The following is a 20,924-nucleotide window of genomic DNA, read 5'->3' as shown; positions in this document are numbered from 1 at the left end:
CCTTCTAGGAATCTGATTCCAAAGCACCACCTTATGATTCACTACCCTGAATGCATCAGGCAAATTGGCCCATTAAAGGGGTGGTTCGGGATTTTTGACATCGGACCTCATTTTTAAGTCAGCCTGGTTGTTATTCATCAGTGGAGACATTTAAAAAAAAAAAATATCCAGTCCTTATATTTGGATAGTTAGCCGATGCTAGGCTAGCGCGAGTCAATGGTATATGTTAGCTAGGGTGACCATACGTCCTGTTTAACCAGGACATATCTGGCCAGGATTTCGAGATCGCCCAAAATGCCCGGGATTCGGCTTTTGCTTTCTACAGTCACCATTCATTATGTTTACATTATTACGTTATTTGACACTGACACGTACGTGCCAGCTTTGCAGGTCATGCATTCTGATTCACACGGATCCCGATCGAGACGAAAACACAGGAATTTTCTTAGCAATGCTTACACGCACATCAACCGATCACTTGTTTAGCGTTCATGTAAACACTACATTCAGATTAACCAATCGGAATTAATTCAGTACTACTGAATCAAAAGGTGTACATGTAAACAAAATGAATGGCGACGAGAAAGCAAAAGCCGAATCGCGGATATTTTGGGCGATCTCGAAATCCCGGCCGGACATGACCTGGAATATGGTCACCCTATGTTAGCCAGCCATTAAAAACCGTTTTACCCACTCCACAGTGCACCAAACGCAAATCAATTATAACACTAGACTATCGATGTATATGTCCGTTGAGAGAATAATGTTAGAAATCAAACTTACCTTTTCATCACATTGCATTAGTTATAATTTGTTCCCTGTAATCATAAGCCTTGTCTACAGCAGCAGCGGAGTGATATTGATTACCTAGGCAACCGAGTGAGCCGGTACACACATGACGCAAGTGTATTTACCTGCCGCGACTTTGATATCGCTGAGGAATGCTAGCTAACGTTAGCTGGATGTAACGACTGTAGTGCGCTTCTGTTCTGTGTTTACTTTTTGCCGCATTACTAACCGGAGCAAAGTAAAATTCCGCAGCTGCTGAGAAACTAGTTCCTTTGGGATCATTGAGATGAAAGGTAAGTTTGATTTCTAACATTATTCTCTCAACGGACATTTGCATCGATAGTCTAGTGTTATAATTGATTTGCGTTTGGTGCACTGTGGAGTGGGTAAAATGGTTTTTAATGGCTGGCTAACATATACCATTGACTCGCGCTAGCCTAGCATCGGCTAACTATCCAAATATAAGGACTGGATAATTTTGAAAAAAAAATGTCTCCACTGATGAATAACAACCAGGCTGACTTAAAAATGAGGTCCGATGTCAAAAATCCCCAACCACCCCTTTAATTCATGTATGGACTATGAGGTATGAAGCAAAACAGGTTTTTTAAGAAAAATCGAAAAAATTTCAAAAACCTGACCAAATCACTTGCCAAAAAACACCAGCTAGCCATTGCCTATCACTGGGAGCACTGTACTATCAAAGGTATTGAGTCTGGCCCTGTTTCAAAAGAATTGTTGTCCGACCTTGAAAACGGTGATTTTATTTCTGAGCAGCTCCACATTGATCTCTCAAGTAGAGCCCGACCGATATATCGGCGGGCCGATATTAGGCATTTTCCAAACTATCGGTATCGGCATTTATAATGGCCGATAAATGAATATTTAAAAAATAAAATAAAAGCGGACGAAACACCCTTCAACCATGTTATGAGTGTTGGCGCTGCATAGTTTGTCCACCAGAGGGCACTCTACAAGGAAGATCGCTCGGGCTAGAGGAGTGCACGAACAGAGTCCAGAGTTCACCTGAGTCGGGAGACGGCAGCGCCGGATGATTCTGTCAGCATTAAAGACTTTTAAAATAATTTAACTCGCGTTCATGTTTGAATGCCTTGTGTTTGTGATGCAAAAGACTATGCGCGCTAACCATTACCATAGTAAACATAGTAAACGCTTAGTAAAAAAACATAGTGAACGCTTGAAGAAATCAGACCAATCATAAAGGCTATCACAGTCATGTTTTTATTGTATCTGTCAGTAGCCCACGTCTCGTCTCTTTATACCGGACTATCATAAAATAAAGCAACTTTTTTTTCGGGAGCTTCCTCTGTTTCTCTGACTGAAAATATCTGTATGGGAGTCGAGAGAGTGCTAAAGCTCCTCAGGTCGTATTTTTGGTGGCATATATTTGTAGAAATGATCATTCTTTCTAAATGTGATACAAATATGTCCTGTAACTAGCCGACCAAATAAACAGAAACAGACGCGACTGAAGAAGTAAGTGTGTCCTCTTTCTTTTGTGAAATAGACCTAACGTTAACGGTAATTTATTTCTGAGTGACTAATGTGCAATTTTGACATTAATGAATTCATTATGATCAATGTATCACTTTTTATTGTAAACCTGTGGTAAAACATCGATGCTTGGGATTTAAATATTCAAGTAAACAACAAAAATGCCAGCAAACGGCCGCTTTTATCATGTTTGTTTTCAACGCTGTTTCCAGTGATTTCTGATTCGTTTTCTGATAAAACTTCCATTTGTCGGTGAAATGATGGGTTAGTGTGACGTTGTTCCAGAGAGGCGTGTTACGGGCGTGTTTTAGTGAAGCGCTGTGGAGCTTCTGGCCCGAACGCGGCTATCACAACGAACTTATTCTGCCTAAATAAAGTAATGATTACTGTATTTATAACTAGCATATCTGTAGTTCCAGTCTCTGCATTGTAAAATGTAAGTTAGGCACGCGAGGAGTGAACATTTAGACATAGAGAAAAAGTATCAAACATAGCCTGTGCATAAAAGTTAGCTTTTCTTTTACACGTGTGACGTGTGTGAAATCCAAGTGTGCGTTGCTGACTTCGTTTAGCCGCAGCATTAACGAGTCACATAATGTATTTAGTGCATCACTAAATAGTAGATTTTAGAAGGCAGGCAGCAAATGATGATTGAAAATGGTTTGTTGTAGCTTGATGGAATAGATGGATAGAATTAAAAGAGTGCAGGTAAAGGGATAAGCAAGTTGACATTGTAATTATAAGGTAGCTTATAACATTGACATTTGGCAGACGCTTTTATCAAAAGCGACTTACATTGCATTTAAAGGTACACACACACACAAGGAGTGACCTTTGTCTTGTTTAATAATAATACAAATGATGATGATAATAATAATAATATCATCATCATTGATTTTTAAAAATTATTACTGTCAATATTAATAATAATAGTTGATTTTTTTTGTTCAAAGGACTTTAAGTTTCATATCTTAAGTTTGTATTTTTAATATACATTATATTTATCAGAACTTTAATATTTTCTGTTCTGTTGTGACAATAAAACAAACAAGTTTATTTTTAAACTGCATTATCATATTATTTTAGTAAGGCTGAGGACTCTACATTATGAAATTGTGAAATAACTACAAATAACATATGTTTGGGAAATCTGTTCATGTTTTGTTACGCGTTTCTGGATTTAAAAAAAAAAAATAAAAAAAATATATATATATATAGGCATATCGGATTTTTAAATCACCAAATATTTGTATCGGTATCGGCCTTAAAAATCCCATATCAATCGGGCTCTACTCTCAAGTGAATTAACGGTCACACCGTGGGTTAAGTGTCATGGTACGGAGTATCGTACTGGTCTTGTTGTGTGCTTAGACTTGGTTGATGATGCACCTGTCTTTGGAAAAATTGTTAACATTTTTATTATGGATGGAATTTTTTTTTTGGCATCATGTATGGAATCAGAGTTTGTTGAACATCTTCATGCTTTCAGTGTTTTTGCACAAGAGAACAGTCTTGTGCTCAAAAAACCTGACGAATTGTTTTACCACAAGCCGTTTGATTTACAAATGTCCTATGGAAATGACAGTCTATTTTACATCGTTTTGGACTGTTATTTGTAAAAAAAAAAAAAAAAAAAAAAAATGTATTCATGTAATTTAAAGTACTGGCTAGATGTATTGGTGCTCTGTGCTGGAATAAAGTTTTGAAAGAGTAATACAGAGTGATGTGTTTATTTCAAAGTGAATTTATTCTTTTCAGATTAAATAATTGTTAGTTTATTTTACAGTTCTTTAAAGTAGGTAATGCAAAACCCTAATAAGAAAAACTGGTAACTCCTTTAGTGTTGTTTTTTATTTGTAAATAGGTGTTCCATCAACACCAGGATGGTGTAAAATTTGACTCCTATAAGGTTGAGAAGATTGTCATTTCCATTTTTTTAAGGTGTTAGGTCAACACCAGAACAGTGTAGAAGTTTAACTCTGCCAGTGTTTGCTACAAAGCTGCACCCAGCTCTGTAACAGTGTTGTTGTTCTCTGCATTGGTGTTAAAATTTTACTCTCTTAGTGTTCATATTGTTACACTGTGTCGGTGTTGCGAGAGGCAACACTTTTGAAAGTGTTGAACTAACACTTTGTGGGTGGTTCCCATATATACACTTTCAAAGTGTTGAAATTAGCTGTATTGGTGTTGATTTCCGGATTTCAAATTTACTGTGATCAAATTATGTACTACATATTACAGCATTGTTTCAATAAAAGACATACCAATGGACTCGCGCACCTTTCTGTCTTCTTTGGGCACCAGATGTTCCTTCCTCACCCGAAACAAAGGACTTATTCGATTAGCTTGCGTTGATATAGGACTGGTCTTCCTTCTCTGCTGTAAAATAAGAAAGTCTCGACTTACTCTATGTGCAATAACTATTGTTCTTGAAACATAAATTAAGACAGTTATAAATAAGTTAATTTACCATACGATTCAGGAGAGAACATTTGATGAGTAAATACTGATTGCAATATTCAAAAAAATAAATAAGCAAACTTAAGAACAATTCAAATTCCCTAACATAGGGGTTTATATAAACTGATATTCTAATATAAGTAAGAAGAATTTAATAGCAGGGACTGTATCAATTTTCTTTAAGGATTTACAAAATAAAGAAAAGTCATTTTTTAATGCATTCACATTTGGAAGAGATTTTGTGAAACGACATTTGTGGATATAGAATTTAACAAACAGTATAATATTATTTATCAAATATTCAACTTTTTTATTTTTCATTAAAAGTCCATATTTGATCCCATTCCAGGAAAAAAAATCAGATCGTGACGTAACTCTTTGATAGCGAGAAAGTTAACCTGCGCATGCGCGGCCCCGCCCACTAAATCCAGCGGGGTGAAGCTGGAGCTCCAGCGAGGGGAGGAGCTGGAGCTCTAGCTCCTCCCATTTGGCGCTGCATCGAGTACCTATATATATATATATATATATATATATATATATATATATATATATATATATATATATATATATACAGTACCAGTCAAAAGTTTGGAAATGTTACTATTTTTAATGTTTTTGAAAGAAGTCTCTTATGCTCATCAAGCCTGCAGTTAAAAAAAAACAAACAAAAAAAACTGTAATATTATGAAATATTATTACAATTTAAAATAATGGTTCTCTTTTTTAATATACTTTAAAATGTAATTTATTTTTGTGATGCAAAGCTGAATTTTCATCAGCAAGTACTCCAGTCTTTGGTGTCTTATGATCCTTCAGAAATCATTCTAATATGATGATTTATGATCAATGTTGGAAACAGTTGTGCTGCTTAATATTTTTTTTTATAACCTGAGATACTTTTTTCAGGATAATTTGATGAATAAAAAGTTAAAAAGAACTGTATTTATTTAGAATAGAAATCTTTTGTAACAATATACACTACCGTTCAAAAGTTTGGTAACAATAATTTTTTTTTTTTTAAGAAATTAGTACTTTAATTCAACAAGGATGCATTAAATTGATAAAAGGTGATGGTAACGATTTATATTGTTAGAAATGTTTTTATTTTGAATAAATGCTGTTTTAATGAATAAATGCTGTTAACGTTTTACTCAATGAATCCTGAAAAAAGTATTCCAAAAAAATATATTAAACAGCACAACTGTTTCCATCATTGATAATAACTGAGTATCAAATCATCATATTAGAATGATTTCTGAAGGATCATAAGACACCAAAGACTGGAGTACTTGCTGATGAAAATTCAGCTTTGCATCACAAAAATAAATTACATTTTAAAATATATTAAAAAAGAGAACCATTATTTTAAATTGTAATAATATTTCATAATATTACTGTTTTTTGTTTTGTTTTGTTTTTTAACTGCAGGCTTGATGAGCATAAGAGACTTCTTTCAAAAACATTAAAAATAGTAATGTTTCCAAACTTTTGACTGGTACTGTATATATATATATATTTTATGGCAAAAGAGAGCAAGCAAGCCTTGTGTTGTTCCCTGCCCACGTTATATCACGGGTGGGGAGGACACACACTTCAGCTTTGTGTTGCTTGTTTGGGAGTGGAGCATGCCAACAGTCAGTTCTCGAGGGGGCTGACTGTGAGCATTGCGAGGAGCTGTCCGTGAGGACGCTCCGCTCCCGCCGGCCATTCTTCGAGGAGGACGGTTCGGTGCGCGCTCCCCGAGGCGCGGGTCCCGCTGCTGCCGAGGCACGGCGTCGACGCGCATCTTGGGGATCGCAAATGGATCGAACAGCGGGGTTTGAGACGGGCCCCGCCCTATCTCTGCCTTTAAACGCTCTGCGGTTTCTCCTCCCCGGGATGAGGCACTCATGCTGCGATTTCCAGTTCCGAGGAATTGGTATCGTTAGTGTTTTTGTTAAGAGAACAAAACAATTAAAAATATAAAGAATAAAGCAGATGTTTATGAATAAATAAATAAACAAGTCAGCTCATAACTCTGTTGAATAAAGAGGAGCTTTTAAAAGGAGGTTTTATCTAGTGCTGTTGCTAAGTTAAATATTACTGGCCAGCCGGTTATTATGAGAGTGAAAATATAAGTAAAACTCTATATCTCAGCCTCCTCGTCGGGCAATGCCGTTTTTTCCCTATCTCCACACTGAGGTGTCGAGATCGTGGAATAAACCGGTTTCTATTTATGCGTTTAGTCCCCAAACTTCTACTATAGTAATGTTATGGGTTATGTTAAGCACTAAATGGTTTAGCTCCCCAGTACTTGAGCGAGCTCTTAACGCATTATAGTCCTTCACGTCTATTGCGATCTCAAAATACCGGCCAGTTAACCAAAATACAATAAAATATATCCAATAAAATATAGATTTTAAAGTTAAATAACCAAAATACTATGTTTGATAGTTATACTTATAATTTTGTTTCTATTACATGCAGTTCTAACTTGAGCTCTTAGCTCTCCGGTTAGAATATTGGCTTCTTACTGACCCTTTAAAGGGATACTCCACCGAAAAATGAAAATTCTGTCATCATATACTCACCCTCATGTTGTTTCAAACCTGTATGAATTTCTTTCTTCTGCTGAACAGAAAGGAAGATATCTAGAAGAATGTGAGTAACCAGACAGTTTTAGATACCATTGACTTCCATAGTAGGAAAAAAATATACTATGGAAGTCAATGGTATCTAAAACTGTCTGGTTACTGACATTCTTCTAAATATCTTCCTTTCTGTTCAGCAAAAGAAATAAATTCATACAGGTTTGAAACAACATGAGGGTGAGTATATGATGACAGAATTTTCATTTTTCGGTGGAGTATCCCTTTAAAGGGTCAGTAAGAAGCCAATATTCTAACTGGAGAGCTAACTGTACGTTCACACCGCCGCCGACTTGAGCTGCAAAGAAGCTCTGGCCGCCCTGTCAAGGACGCTTGTCAAAAAGTACGGGAAGCTTGTTGACGCTTTGGCCGCTCTGAAGTCTGTGTCACACCATGAAATGTTATAACGACAGCATTTTTATAACCGTTTTGGTCATATTTGGTCGGGAAAAAATAATAATTAGCTATTATTATTATCATTGACATATCATGACAGAATTTTCATTTTTCGGTGGAGTATCCCTTTAAGAAACACAGAACTCACTCTTGCACTCACACTTACAATCTCACACACACACACTCAGATATGTGGTTTATGAGGACTCTCCATAGGCATAATGGTTTTTCTAATGTACAAACTGTATAATCTATCCCCCTACACTAACCCTACCCCTAAACCTACCAATCACAGATTTAGTATGTTTTTTAAGCCGTTTGGTTTAGAAGGACACATATGTCCTCATAAACCATGTTTACGTTGTAATACCCATGTCATTATACACATTTGTGTCCTCATAAACCATATACAAGAACACACACGTCACACACACACACACACACACACACACACACACACACACACACACAAACAAACAATATGCTCTGACACACACACACACACACACACACACACACACACACACAAACAATATGCTCTGACAGGAGGAGGACAGAGTAAAGGTACACAGGACCTACAATTCCCACACTTTTATTAGCCCCGGGTCTAGCCGGACAGCCTGTGTGGGTGTGGGTGTGTGGTCATTGAAAATGTGTTCAGATATATATTCTTCACAGAAAATGAGCCAAGGCCAATGAGTCTGAGTTTGAAAAAATAATTAATCGTATAATTTTTCTCTTGATAAAAAATGAAACCGGGTCCTACAGACCCGAACACCATACAAGGGTTAAAACGACACTAACGAGACGCTTAACAACACAGCGTACAAAACAAACATTTTATATAGATATCATATTCTAATTAAATGAATACTTACAATCACAGAAATAATGTCCTTGGCGATGGTCAATTTGCTGCCGCCGCAACTGCTGCTCGTGTCCGAAAGCTGAATCATTCGTGTAACAGCTGTTCTAAATAAGCTACATCTGATTGGTTAATAATAATCCTATTTCAGTATCTTGCCGCACTATTGGCTCGACTGATATAGTAGGCAACCGCGTTTGCCTGCATATTTACGGGTCGTGCAATATAATTTCGGGGGAACATGTGCAATAAATGGGAGTGGCAACACTTTTCATATCGTTGAGAATAAAACAACCGTCCCAACTTTACAAATCCAGGTTCTCCCTCCATGGGGATCATCCATTTCGAAAAGTAAAGCAGATACGGAACCTCGGCCCACGCGAGATGCAATGCGATTGGTTGCTGGACCAGCCAATGGAATTAATATGTGCAATATTAATATTTAAAATTGCCTAGTCATTAGATTTGTGAATTCTTTTTCTGAAAAACAAAATTATATCATTAATCTTTTAATTATTTTGGCGAAGTTTTATATCCATAAGACAAAAATAACTCAAAAGAAACCCTAATATATTACCTTTTATAACACTGATCTCACAATATACTTAGAATATCTTTTAAACATGAGATCACAAAACAAAAAGCGTTTTAAAAACAATACAAATTTTAAAGCTTTTCAAATACATATAACTGCCCTGATATTATAAACTTTAATTTCTGTATTTATTATTTATTATTTATTTTATTATTATTATGTACATTTATACTTTAGTTGTTGTTGTTATTCTTTGGTTTATACATTTTGAATTGTATTTACAGTGCCTTGTATTCATTTAGTTTTTTGTTGCATTGTAGGCTACTTGAAATGTTTGTAATTTAACTAAATAAATAAAAAGCACAATATGTTATGTATACCATACGTAATAAGATATATTTCTAAAATCAATACTTTCAATATTATAATATTATATATTATATGACGTTACTGTCACAAAAATAGCTTTAATGGTTCTGTTTTTTTGTTTTTTTTAAGCAAGTCTGGAGGCTAATGAAATGAAACAGATGAGAATCATTTTCCCATCTAAATACAGTTGATTTTATTGTAATGTGATGAATCAGAAAAATAAACAAATATAAAATTCGCTTAGGCTGTTTTTTAAATGGACCAAAATAAAGTGAAACCAATGTAACAATTTGAAGTGACCAGACCACTGACATTGATAATAAATATTATTAAAATAAATATATAAGATGGCACCACAAGACGACTTTCACTTGCAGAGCAAATTTAGCACGTTTATAGTTAACTCAACTGGGTAGCAATTGTGAACAATTTTAATAGAGAATGCAAAAATAATTTGGATTTCTTCACCACTACTACCGGTTGGATGGTGTATTAGTGATATTGAAAGCTGATTGGCCTTGATATATATGCGGAAAAGGGCCAATTTAATTATTAATTTATATGATGTCCGATTTATTCTCTCTTGTGTGTCTTTTTGCGCGCATTTTCCACGGGTTTTAATAATAAAACTGGTCTGAAATAATGAAAATCATATTAAAGAAAACGTCAACATTAAGGTTGCAATTATTTAATAAATCAGAGTCGATGTGCGCGTGCATGCGTGGTTCGAATTTTAGTTGCTATGTAGGTTATGAATTCTGACTGCATAATATATATTTACACTCGAACCGGTCGCTGTCTGGGCGTGCGTGCATGTTATGATTCGAATGTTAGTTGCTATGGCGACGCGTTTTATGAATTCTGCGATCTGCATGTATCTCTCTGCTCAACGATCGACCGCTGTCTGTTGGTTGAGAGACGAGGCGAATTAACAGACTGACTTTTGCGGATAATTTTCTGGCCGAAACTTGCTAATTTGAAGCTTTTCTGGATTGCTGAGAGGAGACCTATATTCTTGAAGGACATCGGAGGATATATACTTTTTGAAAGCGTCATATAATTTCTTATAATACTTTTATTTGATAGTTCTTTTCTTATTTTAGAAGTAACGTTAGTTTGTTTGATATTTTTTTCAGGGGAGTAACGTTAACGCTATTTCTGAGGATATTTCTATTGTATTGTATTGTCTTGTCTTGTGTTTTGTACGTTACTGATTTTCTTGCAGGTTGGCGATGCCTCGTAGCACTAATCGCATAATGGGTGGAAGAGGAAGTGAGTGCTTTAATTTTTAATAAATTTTTTATGGTGTGTTGTACAATGACTGACTGATCCCATTTGATCCCATTTATTTGATTCATTGCATGTGAAATAAACTTGAATTGAATTTGAGTAACTTAACTGAAGTAAAAATCTGTAATTGACCACAGACATTGATTATTGATTATGATTAAACTAACGTTATGTGATATGTGAAATATTCCATCCTTAGAGCACTCCAGATCCAGGAGAGCTGCTTTCTGCCAGACGGCTGGTCGGGAGGTTTGGAGGCCCGATTCTGATGACCGTGATCAGGATCCGCTGCCCAGAGATGGACAAAGTAAGTTACAGATACTTCTGGTCAAATATTACTCAGTTACAAGTAAAAGTTGAAAAGACTGATTTTTACTTGAGTAAAAGTACAGAAGTACTTGTTTTTAAAAGTACTTAAGTATCAAAAGTAAAAAGTAAATGTCAATGCATTGTTTTATTATTGTTTGTAATACTTACAGTACCTTATGCCTCTGAATCTATGCCTGCCTAAGTTACCTACCCACCCTCATATCAATATATAATTTATTTCTAGAACACAGTTCCTGTAGTGGGATTGAATGTGAGATTGAATAAGTGCTCTCAATAACGTCCACAATAGTTTCGGGCTGTTCCCTCAAATAGTGCCCTATTTAAAGATTTTTGGCTTTTAGGATGAATATGTCAGCCACTGTTATAAGCTAGTGTGCTCCAAAACAATGACAAAATGAGCATTTAAAAGACCAAACCCAACATTGAAAATGAAAGTCAGATTGATGTCAGAATCCAACTACTTTCTACTCAAGGACCTTGACAGAAATGTAACGTTAGTGGAATAAAAAGTACGATACTTGTCTTTCAAGTGTAGTGAAGTTAAAGTAAAATGTTTCCAGAAAAAATAGTACTCAAGTAAAGTACAGATACTCAAAAAGTGTACTTAAGTACAGTACTCAAATAAATGTACTTTGTTACTGTCCACCTCTGCCGCTGCCAGACCCGACCCAGACACAGAGCCAGGATCGTCCTGGATATTTACCATCTCTGTCTTCTGAGTTTTCTGTTTCTGTGTCCACAGGTCAGGCTCACGGGACGAGGGCGAAGCAGAACCCAGATGTTGGACGTCCGTCCACTTCATCTAACCACTCTCGCAGAGGTCAGAATAGGCTTTTAATAAAGATGTAATGGCTTAGTTTCTATTTCTATTTTCAATGGCTGATTTGTCAACTAAACCAACTAAAGTAACGATAACACTTTATTTTGATGGTCCCTTTTGAACATTCTGTCGACTATATACGTAACTTTGCAACTACATGTCGACTAACTCTCATTAGAGCATCAGTAGACTCTCTCCTTAATATGAACTATGATGATATTTTAATCATTGTTTTAACTATGTACGAGGCACTGCGAGTGCGAGCTGACATCGCGTTTGTCTCTCAGGCTTGCTTTCACTGCGTGATGTGTCAGTGCAGTTATAGATGTCCCCAAATTAGTTTTTGTCTTATATTTATATCATATTATGTTGTTATATTAGAATATCACATGATCAAGAGTGCCGTTTTCCTTTGCACAATTGCAAATGTGCTATTTATTTTATACAACAGTTAAATTAACAATAAAGTTAACATTGTGAGTTACTTTTTGGACACAATATTGTCAATTTTCACTTTATATCGCCGACGAGAATTTCATAATGAAGCTGTAGTCCAACAGACAGATTTGTTTTTTACTGAAATCCGCGTTTTGAACGAATAATTTTAACGATTCAATGAACAATCACTTGTTTTCTGAATGAATCAGCCGTTTGAACCATAGACTTCATATAGATAGACGCCCTATCGACCGCTACTGCCTACTGGCGCGGGTGAGCCGTGGGGCCGCCATCTTAGACCGGTCACCCGCTCCACTCAGTGTAATCTGTATGGCAGGTGCAATGAGCTGTCAGCGCATTTAATTCATCATACCTCACTGAATACCGAACTGATTTCCACGCGGGTTTGTTTGCTGCAAAGGTCATTCATGTAGCTATTATACAGGACACATGGTTCGGCGTATTTTAATATTCATAGTAGGCTTAACAGTAATATAATATTCTGATATAAGATATAAAGTGACCAGACGTCCAAAATCAAAATATGTGATGTAGGATATAAGCTATTTTATAAATCACACACTATAAATATGATAAAGAAGCAGAAACAGATAGTTGCAGTAAAGTAAGATATTTTAATAAGCTGAAGAAACGTGTGTGTTTTACATTTACATTGCTTCCTGATATCACGTGCGCAAACACAAATAACCTATATTTATATATATATATAAAACAGTTATGTCCGGTCGAACAATGTATGAATTAACTTAAGATTGGATTGCGGTAAAAGTAAGTTTCGTGCCTCTTACAAGTGCTTTCGAACTTCTTTCTGATCTGAATGGTATGTGGAAAACACTTGAGTTGAGGGAGGGAGAAAACACGCAACTGAATGCCTTTTCAAGCGTCTCAATACTTGAAAAACCACAGGAAACTACTTTTAAACACGAAATTACTTGATTTACAGAGGGTCTATTCGCACGTTTATAAACGTTAACGTTACCTGAGGTAATTTTCCTGGACCTTTTTACAGAAGGTAAAAGTCGCCGTAATCTTTACTGACATTGTCCGAAATGATTACTGAGATGGCACATTCGGACGGGACTAAAATAACCGAGAAGCTCTTGTAATTATTACTTTACCCCACCTCTCCATGTCAGGTGAACACCGGCTGGTGCAGTAAACATTGCCTAGCTAACGTTAGCTGGCTACGATTTCAGTACAGTAATATCAAAGATCTTTGCTCCTTCTCAATTATCTGGTAATATTCTATTCACAAAATACTACCAATAGTACGGTAATGTTAAAAGTAATCCCCCGGGCCCTATATGCGATGGTCCGCCGATTAGAACAGGAAAATACTCCACAGTGCTCTAGCATCTTCACTGCTGCCACGCAACGAAACTAGGAACACGACTGGTTTAAGATGGCGGCCGCATTTCTCAGTGCCCAGCGGCCAATAGGGCATCTAGTCTCTATATAATATCTATGGTTTGAACAAATCGGTTGAATAAATGACTCCAACAACTCGCTTATTAAGACAGTGACTTGCCGCCACCTACTGGTGGTTTTAGTTTCATATTTAAAGTATTCTTTAATTAAAACATTAAAAAACTGTACAGTAAATCATTAAATAATTTTAAAATATCATCTAATTATTATCGACAAAACGTTGAAAATATCGAGACATATTTTTGTCAATATTGCGCACCCCTAATGTACGGTATTCATTTTGATTTCTTCAGGTCTTAAAAAGGTCTTAAAAAGCCTTAAATTTGACTTTAAAAATTGTGCAGGTACCCTGTAATACTCTAATGAGAGTTAGTAGACATGTAGGTGCAATTTTACTTGTAGACAACTGAATGTCTGTTGGGAGGAGCATTTTACTATTAAGATTTGAATAGTAAAATGTAAGTTATATCATTATGTCATTGCTTAATTTGACGTCAGAGATGGGTCTAATAGTTGTTTTCATTAGTTTTTTCTTCATTTCAGAAAAAGCTCCAGAACGTCTTTGCCTCAGGATCTGGAAGGCTACGAAGGGACTTTTCAGCTGCTGTTCCGGTAGTGCTGTGACTGAACCATCGTCACCTTCTCCAGATCACTCCGGCGTCAAGCCAAATAATGGTAAATCATTATTTCTCCAACATTAACATCTAACCCTAACGGTCAACTAATACTCTACTAATACTCTAATGAGAGTTAGTAGACATGTGCAGTGTTACTTATAGACCAATTATAGGTTTGTAAACATCCGGGATGCGTGCGCATCGTGGTTGCAGAAAGACCCGTTTAACAGCTGATCCTTACACGGATACGGATAAGAATAATACTAATAGCTCGATTTAAAACATTTTATATTTAATTTTCGTAATGTTCTCCGCATATTTTTTTGACCACTTTTGGTCCCGACATGCGCAGTAGAACCTGCGTGACGCCGTGTGACGTAGGGTGATAATTCCCCTATAGACTTATAGAATGTCTTAAAGGGACCAAAATAAAGTGAAACCAATTTTTTCCAACATTCATCTGACATTTTCGGAACATTCCGAGAACATTCAAAAGTAACGTTCCAATAATGAAAAATTATAAAATAGAATGTTCCTTTAACCAAGATAAAACATTTTTGAAACGTTGAAAAAACTGGATGTTTTGAACGTTCAGGGAACATTTAGAAATAATGTTTTCTTAATTGAGTGGGAATGTTAGCAAAATGTTCTCAATAAGGCATGAGCTCGATGGCTGTCTGACACACACCAGAAACACACGCACAGAAAGCCGCTTCACAGACAGCATACGATCCAGAAAAGAATTCAATTTCACCACTTATTTCTCTTGAATTGTCAAAAACATGCAAAATTGTCAAAATGGCTGTCGTGCCGAGTATTACAGAGTCAGTTATGTCATAAATAAGACATTGCTATGCATTTAATAAATGTGTTTAATAAAATATATCTATATTTAGATATGGCCCATATGATCTTTACCATTACAAGAACTGAGCCACATGTGCCAGAGTTGGCCAAATGAAGCCTGGAAATGTATGTTTTCTTTTTAATTAAAGATCAGATAAAATAAGAAAAATAACTTTAGCGTTGAATCGGAATCACCTCGTAATCGTGATAATAGTGAAATAAAATTACTATTAATATTGTGAAATAATATGTTGGGACATTTATGCAGGCATTAAGCAGAAGTCAGGTGGATAGCGTGAACAATTCCCATTACTTTAGATTTGTAACTTTACAGATAAGATTTGAATAGTAAAATGTAAGTTATATAATTATGTCATTGCTTAATTTGACGTCAGAGATGGGTCTAATAGTTGTTTTCATTAGTTTTTTCTTCATTTCAGAAAAAGCTCCAGAACGTATGAAGAAACCTGGTCGTTTCCAGAAGCGCTGGAAGGGTTTTTTCAGCAGCTCAAGAAATGTTGTGGAGCCTTTTATTCCTCCAGCAGATCCTGTTCCTGAACCATCATCGTCACCTGGTTCAGATCACTCCAGCGTCAAGCCAAATAATGGTAAATCATTATTTCTCCATCATTATTTTAAACAGTATTATCTTGTTTTCCACTCAAAATAAGGCTTGTTTTTACAGAATATTAAAATTATTTCCCCCATTATAAAATTATTTTCTCGACCAGCGCTGACATTTTTTAAATAAAACAATGGATCTAGCAACAGACACTTTACTGACTATAAGTAACTTTTCAACTACATGTCAACTTATTCTAACCCTACTAGGGCAGGGATAAACGATTATTTTTTAAACGATTAATCTAGCGATTATTTTTTCGATGCATCGATTAATCTAACGATTCATTTTTCCAGTCCGATTCGATTCAATTATCGATTATCTCCCCAATCCCCATTAATTGACTAATAGCAATTTATACATGTTAATTTACATATCTGAATGAAAAAAACATGAATTCCTTAACATTGCAATATATGTTTATTGCTCTTAAAATTCCAAAATAAAAGACTATACAAGTGCACAGTAATGCATTCTTAGTCAGAGGTAGCATTCAATAAAACCTTAAAGCCTTGAAAACACATAGCTTACTGAAACAAGCTTACTGAACACATAGGGCCTAGCTTACTGAAAAAAAAGTTCTTCTTTCAGATGAAAATAACAACAACTTGATGTCTAGCATTCAATAAAACCTTAAAGCCTTGAAAACACATAGCTTACTGAAACAAGCTTACTGAACACATAGGGCCTAGCTTACTGAAACAAGCTTACTGAACACATAGGGCCTAGCTTACTGAAACAAGCTTACTGAACACATAGGGCCTAGCTTACTGAAAAAAAAGTTCTTCTTTCAGATGAAAATAACAACAACTTGATGTCTAGTATTCAATAAAAAAATAAAAAGGTCACCCAAAATACTTGTTTAGAGCAATTGAAAGAATACAGTAACCAATGTAAACTTGAGGGCTTTAAGCTAATACAGAGAGTGCTTTTCCAACAAAAAATAAATATAAATGAACAGTGGGAGCCAGCAGCCTGTCATGGCGTCCTTCCTGAACCAACAGAATTGAACATTTATGTTGAAAACACATAGTCCTAGCTTACTGAAAAAAGTGCATATTTTAATTCTTCATTCACATAAAAATAACAACAACGTATAGTAATACACTCTGCCACTCACCTTTTTCTTAAAAAATAAATAAAAATACTAATAAAAAAAAGTACTTAACTAGAATTTAATAAATGGAACATTATTGTAAAGTGTTACCGATTTGTTATACACCGATTCAGACGCCTCGTGAGTTCAGTGTTGGACAGATCAGTTGTTTTAACCATTCATTGAAGTGAATCGGTTCAAATGAGTCATTAGTTCGCGAATCGGACGTGTCATTAGTGGACGTGTAGCCTACGGCAAGCGTTGTGTGATTATCCCGGCAGTTTATTTTTTACCACAATTCACACTCCGCGGTAATTCAAGAGAAAAAAATCTCCGAATGCTCCACGTGAAACTTTGGTCTTCCGCCCTTTTTCTATCGTGTCTAATGATTTTGATTAATATGCACGAGGGAGAGAGAGAGAGCAAGACAGCGCTCGTGTTGTTTGAAGACGGTGAGTGCGCGCGCGCGCGGCCGGCGCTCTCTCTCGTACTTATATGTGCCCTGTCAAGCGCAGTCAGTCATTCTATTCTACATCACTCACCGATCAAATAAGGCTTTGGCGGCCGCCCCCCAAAAAATTCAATGCAGGAAAACCCCTGGATGGATAGAATGATGGCCATCGCGTATCAGCGCACTTAAGGTACACACTGTGAAGTCATTTGCACACGTTTTTTAGAGAAATGAAAACAGGTCGACGAATCGACACGCATATTTTGCGTCTACGTATTTTTTGCATCGACGTCATCGATGACTTCGACGCGTTGTCCCAGCCCTAAACCCTACTACCAGTCTACTAATACTCTACTAATACTCTGAGAGTTAGTCGACATGTAGGTGCAATGTTACTTATAGACAACTGAATGTCTGTTGGAGGAGCATCACAATAAAGAGTTTGCAGATATTAAGCAGAGACTTTGTTACACTATTAAGATTTGAATAGTAAAATGTAAGTTATATCATTATGTCATTGCTTAATTTGACGTCAGAGATGGGTCTAATAGTTGTTTTCATTTGTTTTTTCTTCATTTCAGAAAAAGCTCCAGAATGTATCTTGGAGGATACGAAGGGTGTTTTCAGCAGCTCTTCCAGTGATTCTGTGACTGTTGTGGAGCCTTTTTTTCCTGAACCATCATCGTCACCTGGTTCAGATCACTCCGGCGTCAAGCCAAATAATGGTAAATCATTATTTCTCCATCATTATTTTAAACAGTATTATCTTGTTTTCCACTCAAAATAAGGCTTGTTTTTACAGAATATTAAAATGATTTCCCCCATTATAAAATTATTTTCTCGACCAGCGCTGACATTTTTTAAATAAAGTCTACTAATACTCTACTAATACTCTATTGAGAGTTAGTCGACATGTAGGTGCAGTGTTTCTGATAGACTTATAGAATGTCTTAAAGGGACCAAAATAAAGTGAAACCAAAGTAACAATTTGATGTGACCACTGACATTGATAATTAATATAATAAATAATAGTAAAAACAGTTTTTGATATCTGAAATGTTCCATCATCAGGCCGCTCCGGATCCCGGAGAACTGTTTCCACAGATTCCTCTCCGGGCATCACGCCATCCTCAGCTTGGTCCTCACCCTGGTCCTCACCCCCCCCTGAGGCCCATGTCGAGAGAGGAAGTAGAGAGTCGTTCAATCTGTGCAGCCGAGGCTCAGACAGCGTCGAGGGGAGCTGGAGTGGCGATGGATGGGAGAGCCCAAGCGAAAAGAGTTTGTCCAGGTCCAACAGCCTCGAAGGGTTTCTGTGTCCTCCGCTGCCGGGTCAAGTTCCTGTCGAGCCAACAGAGACATCAACTGGCCGAACTGCTCAGGGTGCCGTGGAGGCTTCTCCTGTGAACGAGAGCTCAACAGGTGAGACTGAAATAAGGCTTGGCAGTGCAAAGTCTACAGATAGAGATTTAGCTATTTCATGCATAACTGAGTCAAGTTTTTAACACGTCCGATCACATTTACTGTTGCTCGACCAGCACTGATATTTTTCAAATAAAACAATGAATCTAGCAAGCTAATAATTGTCTCATATTTTTCTGTTTGTTTTTCAGAGTCCTTTGAGTCTCTCTATAACGTGGAACAGTTAATTGGATCCGGAGGATTTGGCAGAGTGTTCCTGGGAACACGCAAATTTGATGGCAAAAAGGTAAATCTTACTGAATTGCACAAACATTTTGCTCTTGCATGCATCAAAACACATTTAAAACAATTTACAGATGGTTTAATACTTAATACAAGGCCAGGTGCTTGAAAACTGTTACTGTTATTGAAACTGTTTTTTTTGTGTTTTTTTTGTGCAGGTTGCCATCAAGCGGATGCTCAAGAGTGCCAATTATCGTTATCTTTATATTGTAAGTTGGCCAAAACCTGAATGTGTATTGAGTTGTTTAAGTGCAGATTACTGTAGTTAATACACCCGTAGGAAGCATTAGGTATAAATGTGATCAACAAATAAGCCTAGAGGCACCAAATAACTTTGAGCTGAAAAGGCTCTTTTGAACGCATCTAAAAAGATCAAAGAATAGTACATTTCAAAATGATGTTTTCTTCAGATTTTTACCCAGCTAACCTTCTGTCTGCTTCTTCTCTCTAGCCTGGGAATCCCAAACCTCTCGTCACAGAAGTGGCGCTGCTGATGATGATGAGGCTAGAACCCATAAGCCCCTTCGTCATACAACTGTACGAGTGGTTTGAACATCCTAAAGAATTCACTCTGGTTATGGAGTATCCGGGGCACTGCGAGAGCTTGTTTGACATAATCTATCGTCAACCTTGGAGTGACTGGTTCTCACGGGTCGTCATGAGACAGGCTGTGCGGGCAGTGCTACACTGCATCCATCATGGTGTTTTCCATAGTGACATTCATCCACAGAATGTCCTGTTTGAGAAAGACACGCTAGATCTCAAGCTGATAGACTTTGGCTGCGGTCAGCTGTTTAGTAGTGAAGGCTACGAGAGAAACAGATACAGGGGTGAGCATTTTGGGAGTGTGGAAACCTGAAGGTAGTGACTTACAAATTTTTGGATGATGCTTTAAAAAAAAAGCTCAACAATGTGCAAATGTCTTCCTTACAGGAGTTCTGGATTACTGCCCACCTGAAGTCTTTACAGAACCTCGATTCCACGCCGTCCCTGCAAACGTCTGGTCTCTAGGAGTGGTGCTGTACGAGTTGTCGAACACATGTCTTCCTTTTTGTAATAGAACGGAAATCACACAAGCCGAAGTTACATTTCAGAACCCCAACTTATCCAAACGTGAGTGAATAATGATGATAACATGGATAAACACACATAAAGCAAACGAGTTGTACAGAAAGTTAAAGGTTGTAGTGTGTCAGAATTTTTATATATACTGTAGCTCAACGTACACCGAGAGCATCGCTGTTTTCAAAAATGCCAGGTCACATGGTCATGACTAACCAGCTCTCTCCTTATTAAAATGTGTACAGACTGCAGGGATCTGATTGGACAGTGTCTAGCTCGCGATCCAGCTGAACGCCCCAGCTTAGAGCAGATGTTACAACATCAATGGTTTGTTCGTACACAACGCTAGATTGGAGAAGCTGAGGAGATTCACTCGATCAGTTTCAGGTGTGTGGAAGTGTAACAAGCAGAGTAGGATTATTATCTTTTGTCTTAAATTCTGGATTATTTGTAGTGAGATTTTCAAATTTGTGTTCATTGTAATGTTCTTGTTATAGTCAAATCACCTTCATTTATATAGCGCTTGATACTATATAATAATGGTAAATTATTATTTCTCCAACATTATTTTAAAAAGTATTATCTTGTTTTCCACTAAAAAATAAGGCTTGTTTTTACAGAATATTAAAATTATTTCCCCCATTAT

At 36.6% G+C, this 20,924-nt stretch overlaps 1 protein-coding gene across 1 annotated transcript in view; it reads right to left on the bottom strand.

The window, feature by feature from the left end:
- Positions 1 to 20,924, bottom strand: part of LOC309510281 (NACHT, LRR and PYD domains-containing protein 3-like) — a 359,584-nt gene that overhangs the window by 145,025 nt on the left and 193,635 nt on the right. The window lies entirely within an intron of this gene.

Source organism: Leuciscus leuciscus, assembly GCF_965113295.1.
Source record: "Leuciscus leuciscus genome assembly, contig: SUPER_11_unloc_8, whole genome shotgun sequence".
Lineage (NCBI taxonomy): Eukaryota > Metazoa > Chordata > Actinopteri > Cypriniformes > Leuciscidae > Leuciscus > Leuciscus leuciscus.
This window is presented reverse-complemented; position numbering and strand designations above follow the sequence as displayed.